At 50.1% G+C, this 12,947-nt stretch overlaps 1 protein-coding gene across 3 annotated transcripts in view; it reads right to left on the reverse strand.

Moving 5' to 3' along the window:
* Window positions 1–10,468: 10,468 nt before the first annotated feature.
* Window positions 10,469–12,947, reverse strand: part of SMIM41 (small integral membrane protein 41) — a 5,322-nt gene continuing 2,843 nt past the window's right edge. For all 3 annotated transcript variants that reach the window (XR_005652637.1, XM_039862108.1, XM_039862109.1), the window contains one exon: window positions 10,469–11,451. The gene's annotated coding sequence lies outside the window, so the exon portion shown is untranslated. The remainder of the gene's footprint in view (window positions 11,452–12,947) is intronic.

Consider the following 12,947-nt stretch of genomic DNA (forward strand, 5'->3'; position numbering starts at 1 on the left):
CTTGTGTGGCCCTCTTTGAGAGCCAAGAGCCCCAAAGATCTGTTTTAAGAACAGATTCGACATTCTGCTTTCACCTATTCAAAGCAGCCCCTTCTGTGTACCTACTGCACCAGCAGTGCAGGATACAAACCATTCTAGGTTTTTTTAAAAAAAGATGGGACAGAGGGGAATTCAACACAGGGAATTAGATGCTTATAAAATCATGGGTGGAGGTTGCAGGTGGCAACTGGAAAGGAGGGAGGCAGGAGGTTTCTAATGGAACTGTTGAGATGAAGAACATACCAACATACCACTGTGTCACCATCCACAGATCAAGAATCTCTTGCTGATGCTGACTTCACCACAACTACCATCCCTCACCCAGGACAATCGTGACCAGACACTGGGACACAGAGGCCGGACGCCACAACCACCTTCCACAACCTTGCTGATCAGCAGAAACAGCAGCAAGAAGACAGCCCCCAGCACGTCTCCATGTTCCAAATCCTGCACAAGCACCTTTCTTTTGCGGCACTTAATGCACTCTAGCTGCAAGGGAGTCTGAGCAGTGTGGTGTCTGGCATTCTGGCCTTCACAGGACAGAAGGCACACTGAAGGAGAAGGGAATGGATGCTAAGAGCCAATGCATGTGCCAGCACAGATGACAAGGCAGGAGTTTGCTGTCTCCTTCTCCTGGGAATGGGAGCAGCAGAACTCCCTATGTTCTGGGCACAGTCAGAAGGTTAAGTCCCTTATGTCCTCTGGCTTATTTTTCCTGCCATTGCTTTGCCACCTCTAGAGCCACCAATCACCCTGTGAATCTCTTGGCCTCAGTAGGCTGACGTCCTCTCTGTTGGAAAGTGAGAGATAGGGTGTCACTGGTTCCCTTTGCCACCAAGTCCCTTAAATAGTCCCCAAAGATAATTGTTCTCCATATGCAAATTTCTTTACTGAAGTGTTTGCATAAAAGAGAATTACCTTTTCTGAGAGGAAATGGTTAAATCCCCCAAATTATTTGGACTTTCCTAAGTCTCACTAAGGAATGTACCTAAAGATACGGTCTTTCCAAGGAAGGAACGCCCCCACACAGAATTTCCCCACTCCCAACTGCTCTCCTGCCTTCCAGCTGCCACCACACCCCCAGCATCTCCTCTCCTCTCTCTCGGGCATCTGTTCCTCCCCTCGGGAAAGTATCTTGCTCCCAGCATCATTCTGCTTTCATCTTCTTTCATAACGACCTCGGCTCTGAGTCCTGCAGCCCCTAAATAGCATCCCAGGCTTCAGGGGGGCAGGTGGAGGGAGAGGAGGCAATGCCTTGTTGTCTACCCTTACAGGTGCTGGAGGAGGGAGCTTAGAGAAGGTAGAGTGCAGTCGCATAGTGACAATGATGGGAATCTTCACATTCGGTTCCTTTTCAGGACTCCCACTAGAGGGAGCTAGAGACCCGCTAGTTCCTTCTTGAGTGACTCCAGCCTAGATGAACACCCACAGCACGCCGGGGACAAGACGTTCAGATGAATGAGATTACAGGAAGAGCATGTCCCATTTGCAAGGCTCTTGTTCTGCTCCTGAGATCACCAGTTCCCGATATTCTTACCAGAATCCTTCATTGCTTCCTGGTCCCCCAGGGCCTAGTGCAATCAGGAGAGAAGGCCCCTGGACTGGATTACCTTCTTTGACTTAGAGCATCCCTATGAAGAAATGAGGGGTCTTCCAACTCCCCTAGCACGCTTTCAGGGTGCCTTGGGAACTTATACAAGGGAGTTTAAGCTGAGATAGATGCCCGTCCCTCATTACCACCCATCACAAAAGCGAGAGGGTACGGGCGGGAGGAAGCATGTAAGGGAAAGGAAGGGGGGACTCTGATGGGCTCCCCTGGAACAACCTCCCCAGGCTTCTCCATTAAGTAGCCGTGGACAGAGGTTGTCCCTCCCTGAGGCTGAGGGGAGGGAAAAGATGGGGTGCCTCTCCCATTTTCACCCACCCAATTGGGAAGGTACTGCTGCCCTTTGGCTAACCACCAAGGGAAGAGCTGGTGCACTGAGGCGGCCCTCAGATGCCTCCCCGGAAACCATTCCTCCTTTTCTTAGTAACAGTCCTAATTTTATTTCATGTCTACACACCTCCCCCATGCAACTGTGTGCTTTATGAGGAACTGACTCCTCCATGGGTCCTAGGGTGGGCATACAAGACCATGCCCATCCCCGGCAAGTTACACAGTCACAGTGGTAATATGACTCGTCTGGGCCAAGGAGAGTTTTACTGTAGGCTCCTTGGAAAGTCGCTTCCTCACCCTCCTAGAAGAACCTCCCTCCCAAGACTTGGACGGGGAAGCCATAGCCCTGGGAGCTGCTGTTTCCTTTTAGGCCACACGGGGGCGCCAGTCTCAGTCTGATGCAGCACCACATGGGCCTGGAGAGAAACCAGATTCCTACTTAGGCTTTCACCCGTTGAGCCCAAGTCAAACCAGCCCTGAGGTCCATCTGCACTGGCCAATTGATTGAGCCGATAAATTCCTTTAACTGTTTAAGCAAGTGTGAGTGCAGAGTTTCCTTGCAAATGAAAGCCTCCTGCTAACTCTGGTACTTCTCAAGATTGTGTTCCAGTCTCTTCACACTTACCCCTACCCCCACCTGTCGAGCTCCTGGGCTAGGCCTGGGCGAGGCAGACAGGCAGAAAGCACAGGCAGACCTCACAGAGAGAGAGAGGCAGACAAATTATCCACAGAGTACTAAATGCTACAGTAAGGCAGTGCCAACAGAAATGTGCCATGTGATGCAAGCAGGTATGTGGGCCTGGGGTAGGGCGCTACAAAACCCAAACAAGAGCAGTGTTTGAACCAAGTCTGGGGTTATGCAGGTAAGCAAGGGGCTCCAGGCTGCCCAGGCATGAAGGCAGGAGGGTCCACACAGGCAGGGTGCTGGGGTGGCTGGAACAGAGAGTGCATGTGGGGACAGGATGAGAGGCACAGCTGGACAGGTGTGGCCAGGCAAGGTGGAGGTACAAACTAAGTTAAAGAGACCGGACTTTATCCAGAGAGAAACGGACAACCAGGGAGGCTTTAGGCAATAATGTAATCACAGAGCAATACTGTTCAATAGAATTTTCTGCAGTGATGGAGATGCGCTAAGTCTGTGCTATCCAGTATGGAAGCTATTAGCTGCCTGTGGCTACTGAGTACTCGAAATGTGGCTACTAAGACTGAAGAACTGAATTTTCCAACTTATTCCATTTTAATTAATTTAAATAGCCACTGGTGACTAGTGACTATGATATTGGACAGCACAGCTTTAGAAGGACTTGGCGGAGAAGATTTGGAGGCAGGGACACCAGTTAGGAGGCTGTGGAAATGGTCTTGATAAGAGAGGATAAGGACTCGAAGACAATGACAAGGAAATAGAGAGGAGGACATGGCTACCGGAGATTGTTAATAACTAAATCAGGAGGTAAGTCATGGTGATGAGCTGGGAGTGGGGAGGGAAGGAGGGAGAGCCTAGCAGGACTCCCAGGGCAGCCTGCATATTGGATGCTTGCTGCATCATCGCTGAGAACAGGAACCCGGGATGAAAAGCTGTGGAGATGACGAGTTCAATTTTGGACGTGCGGAACATCCGGGTGGAGGCATCTGGTAGGTAGCTCTGTATGTGGCTCTGGTGCTCAAAGGAGAATTAAACCTGGAGACAGAGATTTTTCAATCACCAGTCGTCACAAACTGGCAGCCCATGGGTTAATTCCTCCAAAGGGGTTACTTAGTTTTTAATAAGAAAGTAGTTCCATAAAGAATCTCTTCATTTCCATTGTTTTAGACCAGCAACAGAGCCAACATGACAACCTCCAGCCATAACCACAGTGGCCAGTTATGACTCAGAAATTAAAGTTCAGAATGTATAACATGATAGAACATACCAAGGTAAGCTCAGATTAGTCTAGTAAAACATTATCAATCTCTTGGCCAGTGCAGCCAATTTCCCTGCAGAGAGGATATTTCAGGTCCTCAGGCTTCCTCAGCTTGGCCCCCAGACCCCGCTCCCCAGCCAACAGCCCAGGCCACTGACCCCAGTTCATTTTAGACAACAAGGGTGCTGGGCTGCTGTAGGGATTGGTCAAACCAAAGCGACCAAAAGAGCTCTTCGAGGAATGGGCTTTTAGTGTGACAACCATGCTGACAGAAACCCAGCCAAGATCTATTGCATCACAAGAACCACGGAACTTTGGGTAAAATACTTGTGGCAAAATTGAAATTCTGGGTTCACATTTGTATCCTGTATCAAATTCATGAATATATTTGGCCATGGCTCCCTGAAGAGGTTTGTTTCACATAAGAAGTAGTTCCAAAATGTGTTTTTTAAAACAGTTTCTGAGGGGAAAAAAAGTGAATTTAAATTTAGTAATGTGGCATTACAGTCCTTGGAAACAAAATTAATTTTATGCTGTTGTTCCGACAAAGTAAGGAAAATGCACTATCTGAAGTGGCATGACCTAATTTTTTCCAAAATTTTTTCCAAAATTTTTCTTCTCTTCCACAGGGAAGATTTTAAATGACATTTCCCAAAGTGTATATATTGGAATGGTGGTCCCATGAGATGATCCTTAAAAAAAAAAAAAGGAGGAGGAGAAAGAGAAAAAAGGAATTGTTTAGTCAAATCTGTTTGGAAATCCTCTATGCCTTTCCTAGATTCATCACAATGTTGGCATGACGATGCCTCTTAAAAGAACTGCAATAAAGAAGCCTGTTTTTGCTTTGCTTAACATAATAATCCCCGAACTTATTAGATCACAGAGTGCTGTTGTTGTTCAAATAACACCCAATAAAGTGCTAGAGGAGCATGGCACCCACTTTAAGAAACACTGGGAGAGGGGAGGTGAGACGTCACTGCTTCCTGCCCAGTGGTTTCGAAATAGTCATTATTCCTCTCAAATGACAAAGGACAAAATATCATGTCTACTTTTAATTCATGTCACCTACAATTCCTGTAACAGTTGGTGTCCGATAAAGATATTTCAAATAAAAATATACATTCAAAATTGAGAACGAACAAGCGGCACACTGTGCCATTCACCAGCCACCTGTGTATTTGAAGCAGCTGGTTCTGCCCCAACGGTTTCCATAACGTCTGGAACACCTTTCCAGGTGTAGAGCATGCTGTTCAGATCTTCAGCCAATCACATAGCTTTGCCCCTCTCCACCCAGCTCACACACAGGGGAAAAAAAATATGCTGATCTTTTTTTTTTTTGCAAACCCATGAAGAGTGGCATCTGAAGAACTAACAGTATTGAAAGCATTTTGGAGTTATTTGATTTCCTCACAACACTTCATTGTTGCTAAATCCAAAAGATGAGCATGACAAGATCTGGAAATCTACCAACTGTCCCCTTCAATTTTGCTGCCATTTCTCCAAAGCTTTCCATTCACACCAGCAGCATATCATATGATCAACTCCAACGTGCTTTGGTCAGGTTCTAGCACATTTCTGGAAACTTAACACATTTTTCGCTCAAGAAAATGAAGGGGTTATGATGCATTTATAGTTTCTTCCTCCTCCCCATCCTGTGATCAAGAAAAAAGTTTAAGGAGCGATGCTATTCATTCAAAAACATTATTTTGTGACAGCCCTCTATGTGCAATGAACAACGACAACAAAAATCCCTGTCTTAATGGAGCCGACATTTGAGCAGATGGCTCAGGCCAGCTAATATGGTGGCTCTTATGAAAACCAATGCAAGAAGGAGGCAAATCTCCCTTCAGCTGGGTTGTTGTTTTGCAAGGAAGGGGTCCAAAGTCACAAAAAGAGGAGGATTCACATAGACTGTCAATCTCAAATGCAGAGCAGCTGTCATGGGGTGAAAGCATCTGGGTTGCCCAGGAGGAGAGAGACTCCAAGAGAAATGGAGCTGGGGTTGAAGTCCTCAGGATCTCCCCTGGGTAGACTAGGTGAGAGGTGATAGAGACAAGCGAGAGGTGAGGATGGTGGCCAGGGAGATGGAGCGAAGCTCCGAGAGGTAGCGTGGACCATATTTGGTGATGGACCGGCTGTGGAGGGGAAGGAGAGAGGGGAATCAAGGACGGCTGCTAGGGAGGAGGAGGTACCATGCACTGAGCGCCAGAAGATGGCAAGAGCGAAGATCACGCGCTTGGAACAAGGCCGCCCTCGCCGTGAGCCTCTGTGCTTTGGCCCAGCCTTCCTCCCTGACATGCCACTCTCCCTCTAAATCATTAAACTCCTGCCGAGCTCGCCTCCTTTCAGTCCCTCAGACGCGCCAGTCTCATTCCTAGGGCAGGACCTTTTCACCCGTTGTCCCTCTGGCAGGAACCCTGTGCCCCAGCCTTTCCCCTGGCTGGATCCTCCTCATGGGTCAGGTATCAACTCAAATGCCACCTCCCGGGGGAGGCTTTCTCTGACCACCTCCACCTAAAGTCGCCCCACAGGTCTCCACCCCATTGCCTCTGTTTTACTTTCTTCACAGCACACTCACTGTGTGCAGTTATCTTGTATACTTGTTCATATGCCCATCAAATGTCCCTTCCCACCAGAACGTGGGCTCTGTGAGCAGGGACCCTCTGTCTCATTTACCATATGTGCTCCAGTGCCTAGAGCAGTGGCTGCCCAGAGTAGCTGCTCAGTAACTCACTGTAGTGATTTAGTAACCTAGGGATTAATGGTCATTCAGGAGCCAGGTTAGGCTGGGGCTGCAGGTCTCAGAGCCACAGCGTAAAGATGGTGATTTCAGCTCCTGGAGAAGGGGGAGCACCCAGGGCAAGAGGGCAAGATGAGAGGAAAGCCTAGGACAGAGTCCTGAGGTACGCAGCATGCAAGCACTGAGAGAGGAAAGAGGAGGTTCTGACACAGGACCCTCAGAGAGAAGTGAGACAGGGATGGGCAAAGCAAGCTATCCTCAAGGGCACACAGCTGGGAGCAAGGCCTGGATTCAACTCAGGCAGGTGTCCAGACAGAGCCCAGACTCCCATATGCTGAAGTCCACATCACCTGGGGTGGGGGCGCGGGCATCCTAAAGTAGATATTATCCTTATCCCATTTTACTAATGAGGAGAGGATTTCCATTACCAAGATAGTGGCGGCCCCTGGGTGTGGCCCCAGTGCTGTTCTGGAGCCCACAGTCTCGGCCTCTCCTCTCTAGTCTTCAAGCTTCTCCAGAAGCCAAGGGAGAGCTGTGAGGAAGAGGGAAGTCTGGGCAGCAATGTGAGTGGCCAGGAGGGCATCCGAGATAAGAGTTGAAAAGTGGCTTCAGAGCAACCACCGGGGGCTGGTGACCTTGACCTGCCAGTGTAGACAGAAGTCAGGCTAGAGAAGATTGAAGAGTAAGCAGGAGGCGAGGACATGGGATGGCAAGTATGGGTAACTCTTTGGAGAAGTTTGGCTGCAAAGACAAGTGAGACACAGGGTAGTAAGTGGAGAAGCAGTGGGTGAGAGGAAGGCTATTTTAAGGTGGAAGAAACTTGAGTGTGTCTCGAAACCAGAGCCAGCAGAGGAGCAATTAAAGGAGCATTAAGGAAACTGGGGTGAAGGAGGACAATTGGCACCCAGGAGGGGAAGGGGTGCAGAGGTAGAGAGCATATCTTCTGTGAGGGGAAGAGGGTCCTCTCCCAGGGATATATAGAAAGCCTCTGGCTCCAAAGGACAGAAGGGGAGGGAGTCTTGTCTGCTGACACCTCTCTTCTGTGAGAAGTAGGAGGTAAGGGCATCTAAGCAGAGTGCAGGGGAGGAGGGATTGAGACTGGGGATAATTTGCAGTAATTCAGCATCAAGAGAGAGAGCTGGCTGAAGCAAGGGCCAGGCCTGGCAAGAGTTCAGCGAGGCCTGGTGACCGTTCTTGGTGCCATCAGCCTGCCCAGGGCTGCGATGTTTTTGGCGGGGGGCACTCAGCAGCCCAGGAGCAAGTTCAAAGAACAGAGAGTCACAGCCCTTTAGGGCTGAGGTTCCATCAGGAGGGCTCCACGAGTCAGGAAATGGGCAGGAGCAGGACTGAATAATGAATGCCCAGTTATCTAACCTGGAGGAGAAGAGGGTGGGCATAGGAAGAGGCTGAGGGACAGGGAAGAAGAAGAGGTGGACAAGGTCAAGGGACCATCATGAGAATGTTCGAATGAGCACACTGGAAGAATAGAAGGCCTGCCCATGAAGGCCTCCTACTTCTCCTACTGCTCACATCATGGGGAGAGACAGAGTGAACAGGTAGACTTCGTGGATGTGGTGAAGCTGGCTGCAGTCTCGAGCCTCCTGGCAGGAGTCAGGACTTATGGAAGTCTGCTTCAGCTTGGAAGGGAAGCACAGTAGCTGTGGAGTAGAATCAGGTTCCTTTATGTGTGTGTGTGCTTTGTTTTTTATTGTTTTATTTTGCCTAGGTGAGACATGTGCATGGTAAAGCATTCACACAGTCCAAAGGCATATACTATATAACAAATAAACCCACCCCTCTTGCTACAATGGGTCCGCTAACCCAGACGGAGCCACATTCCTACTTTGTTCAGTATGGGGCTCCTTTTTCCTGAGGTTGTGAGTAGTGGCAGCGGTAGCTCAGGTGGACTGTGGGGTCCGGCAAGACGCCTACACTTACTCCTCTCTCCTAGGACTTGGGCATCAGGCCCCTTCGCCCAGACACTCCTAGCGAGCCCCTCAGTCCCAAAATCCTTCCTTCCCTGACTCCCACTTCCCTCCCACCTCCCTGGTACTCCTCCTCCACCTTCTTGGCAGCTCCTCTTCTGCACTGCCTGTAAGTGGTGACCTGCCAGGGCAACATGCTCAGTCTCCTCCTTCCCCACCCCAACCCGATCAGTTCCCACAGCTCCATTTTCCGTCTCTAGCAATATCATGGCCCAGAACTCTCTCTGCTGAACCTCAGCCCCATATAATTGTCCACCCGATAACTCCCCTTGGATATCTCTGACGTGCCTCGAACTCAACACACCAGAACTGGGCTCATCAGCTTCCCCCTACGGCCCCATCTGCAGCAGCCAGGTCGGTTTACGGCCACTCAGCATCTGTTCACCCCAATACTGAAACAGGCCTGTATCTGATGAGAAGACAGCTTCCTCCTTTGGGCCCTGTGGCTTGGGGTATCTTACTACACCCTACGTCCATCCCCAAGTAGAGCAATGACCAAGGCCTAGAACATTCCATACTTATAGCTCAGTACTTTAGGGTTAGCACAGAGTCAAAAAGGTCCAATCACAGCTGATCTCAGGGTTTGGCCTAAGTAACCTAGGAGATAACCCCCTCTTTCCCAATAGATTTGAACTTAAGCGGCCATAAAGCCCACACCCTGCCTCACATGGAGGCTGAGACTAATAACACGAGCACTCTCCATGTGTGACTCTCATTTCGTCCTAACAAAAAATGCCCTAGCTAGGCCCTGCTTTCTTCCCACTCTGAAGAGGAAGGAATGAAGCCACAGAGGGATGACCACATTGCTCACGTCACACAACTAGTAAATGTGGTGCCAGCATTCAGATTCAACAGTGTGATTCCAAGTCCTTGCTCCAACCACAAGACGGCCCACCAGAGGCTGACTGAGGTGAGCAGACCAGACCACGAAAGGGAGCAAGGCCCTGCTCCCATCATTAGAGACCTGACTCACGGCAGGATGGGCCTGAGGCCAGGGCTACCCCTTGGCTTCTCGGCTACATGAACTAACAAATTCCTTTCCACTCAAGCCAAATATCATTTGCGTTTCCTGAAAATTCAGAAAGTCCTAACTGATAACATGACCTTGGTGAGTGGCAGGCATCAGTATCGCCCCAGTTATTCAAGCCAGGAACCAGGGCATCCTTCTCCCTCTCCCTCACCCCTCACATCCAACTAGCGACCAAAGCCTGAACCCCAAATATCGCTTGGATCTGTCCCCTTCCTTTTCATCCTAGTCCAGGCCACCATCATTTTTGCCAGTTTTTGACCACAGCTTCCTTACTGTCTCTATCTCCAGCTTGCCCCCCACCCACAAACTTAACCCCAACTCCCTAAGATCTAGATCTTACCATGTCACTTCCAGGCTTGAAACCCTCCAGATACCTCGATGCCCCCTGAGTAAGTTCCACTGTTGTGCAGGGCTGCCACCACCTTGGTGTCACCTCCCTCCCCATGTAGCTCTAACTACCCTGCTCCTGGGCACTCCCAGCCCACGCCCCTCTGCACCTCTACCCAGAATGCTCTTCCCCGTCTCACCTCGTGAACACCCATTCAGTCCGCCATCACCTCTACGAGCCAGGCACTCTGTGCTCTTGGATCTGTCAACACTGGGCACTTGTTATCATCTGTGTTAACTGCAGCAGGGGCTCCAACCCATCCATCCCCTCGTCCCCAGTCCCCAGAGGCATGCCCGGCACAGAGCCGTCACTCAAATACTGAAGGAAAAGATGAATAAATGAAGCAGTCCCAAAAACAGAGTGGTGACTCTCCACATGTTCTCTGGGGATGGTCAGGTTCGGGGAAATAATAACCAAGTTATGCGACAATTGCAGCATAGAAAGCCTTTTATCTACTGAGAGGCACGTTACCTATTCGATCCTCACGACCATATTTTGTATCACGACGACATTGTTGCCTCCATTTTATAAACGAAGAGATTGAGATTCGGGAAGGTTTACAATCTAGAATTCGGTGAGCACACTCAAAAAATCCCCTGGGATATCAAGACACTTGCTAGGGCTGGAATCTGGTCAGATCCCAGTTTACATGTTGAATGAAGCAGGGTTTCACACTCACCACAAGGGGGCAGTGGAGTGCTAAGTGAGAGTCACCGGTTTGCCTCACCTCCCACTATGCTTAGAAAAGATTTGGAACTGAGAGTAGAAAGAGAATAGCCACCACTGGGGAAGAAACCTGGGGAGAGGGGCCTGGTTTGGGCTGCTATTTCAGTATCTGCCAGAAACAGTTCAAAGTGGAGGGGGGAGGGGTACCACTAATGCCAAGAGTCAGGAGCTGGAAATATAGACTATATATCTCAAACCTGCATTACCAGTATATTTAATAACAAGCCACAGGAAGTGATGGGGCATCGCTGGGGTACCCAAAAACTCCAAATCCCACAGCCCTCATCAGGGACAGGTCACTGGTCTGTCAGACCATGGCCTCCCTGCACCAGAGACAGGGCATGCTCAGAGGCCCAGCGGGCAGGGGGCACGGCCAGAGTACTGCACAGAGCATTCAGGGTGTGTAGCTACTTCAGTGCTCAGGGCCTGCAGCAGGCACCGCGGGGCTTTCATTCCTGAAGCGTTAACCTCGCAGTCCCACATCCATGCATTCTTCAGAAGGTTGAGTGGAGCCGATCAGAGGCAGCTGCTGAATACAAGGATCTCCAGCGGAGGTCTCACTACAATCCAGGTTTTTCCCAGTCGGTCTCTCTGTGCCGCACATCAATCAAACAGCAGAGTTCCAGGTTTCAGTGAGTGCTCCCTGGAGGAAGTGCACACTGGAGGGAGTACTCTCTGGAGGTCAGACCACGCAAGGCGAAAGAATCTGTAAGAGACAGCCACCCCCATCTTTGCTGGAAGGGAGCTGCCACTTTGTGGAAGCCAAGGAATGAACTGGATAAACCCCAACAATCTCTTCCAGGTTGAAACTCAGGGGCTAAAGTACAGGCAAGATCTCCATCCATCTGTCGGCCCAGCCTTTCTGCCTAGGGCAGTAAAGGCTGACAGAGCTTGCCAGGGATCCAGATGCCCAGCCTCACTCCATGGCACTTAGATCTGCACCCATTCCCCTACCTCTCACTCCCAGCTGGAGCCTGAGAGATGTGGTGACGGCAGCACCCATTTCCCAATTTTTTAAATTCTTTTCCTTCCCATGCAGTCTGACAGCCTTGACTAGGGTCAGAGTTCCACAGCAAACATCTCAGTATCTTCCCCCAGGAACACTGAGGTCCCCAGCTCATGACACATCCCAGCCCTCCAAGCCCTGAGCTGAAGGGACAGCAAAGGCAAGAAGTTAGATGAAAAAAAAGCTTTTGCCTACCTCCTCTCATCCTCTGCCTCAGCTCTGACTGGCTGTCAGCAGACACAATGATGCTAGGGCATAGCCCTTCCCTCTGCCAAATCTCTCTATGCCCCTAAAACCACCTGGACTTGAACCGAAAGACTAATCCAAAGTCATTACTTTTACCTCCGATCCCCCTGCTCTGACCATTGGAATTTTTTCATAACTGTATAGTCTAGCTGACCCTCTGAGCCCAAACCCACCCTCAGGTTCAGGCCAGGAAAGCTGACTCCAGCTGGCTGGGGAGCTACTGTAACATCTGGAAGACTGTCCCCAGTAGCAAGAAGGTATCTAACAAGGCCGCTGGGAAAGTAGGGACAGGAAAGAGGCAATAACATGGGAGTTTGGGATCTCAATTTCTTTGAGCGGGATGGGGGTGGGGGAGAGGCCATGTTTTGCATCAGTATCTCAAGAAATCGGGGTGGGTGGGGCAAAGAAGGACAGAGCAAGAGGGATAACTCAGTGAGGGACTTCTCATTTAGATGCCACCTCCAACCCTGAGCTCAGAATCAGGAGCCCCAGGGTCCAGTTCCAGCTGTCATACACTTGGGTGTGTTACTTTCTTCTCTCTGTGCTTCTACATTTGTAAAATGAAGGGTTCACAGTGAACATGGAGACCTCCTCCATCCCAGTGAGGAAGCAGAGGAGAACACACGGAGGAAAAGCAAAACCAGCAGAAGGTATCAGGCTTCATCCAGGGTGGACGAATCTCCCCCTCCCCAGGACACAGCAAAGGAAGGTGTGGGTGTCCCTAGGGCATAGCCTGCTGCCCTTGTGCCAGGAGAGTGCATGCACACACACACACACACACACACACACACACACACACACACACACACACACACACACATGCACACACCCCTCACTGCCCCAGCCAGCCCTCTTTCCAAGGGGGTAAGGGTGGTGTCCTGAGGTGAGAAGTCTATAGCTCAGAAAGGCCAGAGCTGACGGGATTAGCAAAAAATCCTGGGTTGTTCTGT

This window comes from Pteropus medius, unplaced genomic scaffold (genome assembly GCF_902729225.1).
Source record: "Pteropus medius unplaced genomic scaffold, Ma_sr-lr_union100, whole genome shotgun sequence".
NCBI classification, from domain to species: Eukaryota; Metazoa; Chordata; class Mammalia; order Chiroptera; family Pteropodidae; genus Pteropus; species Pteropus medius.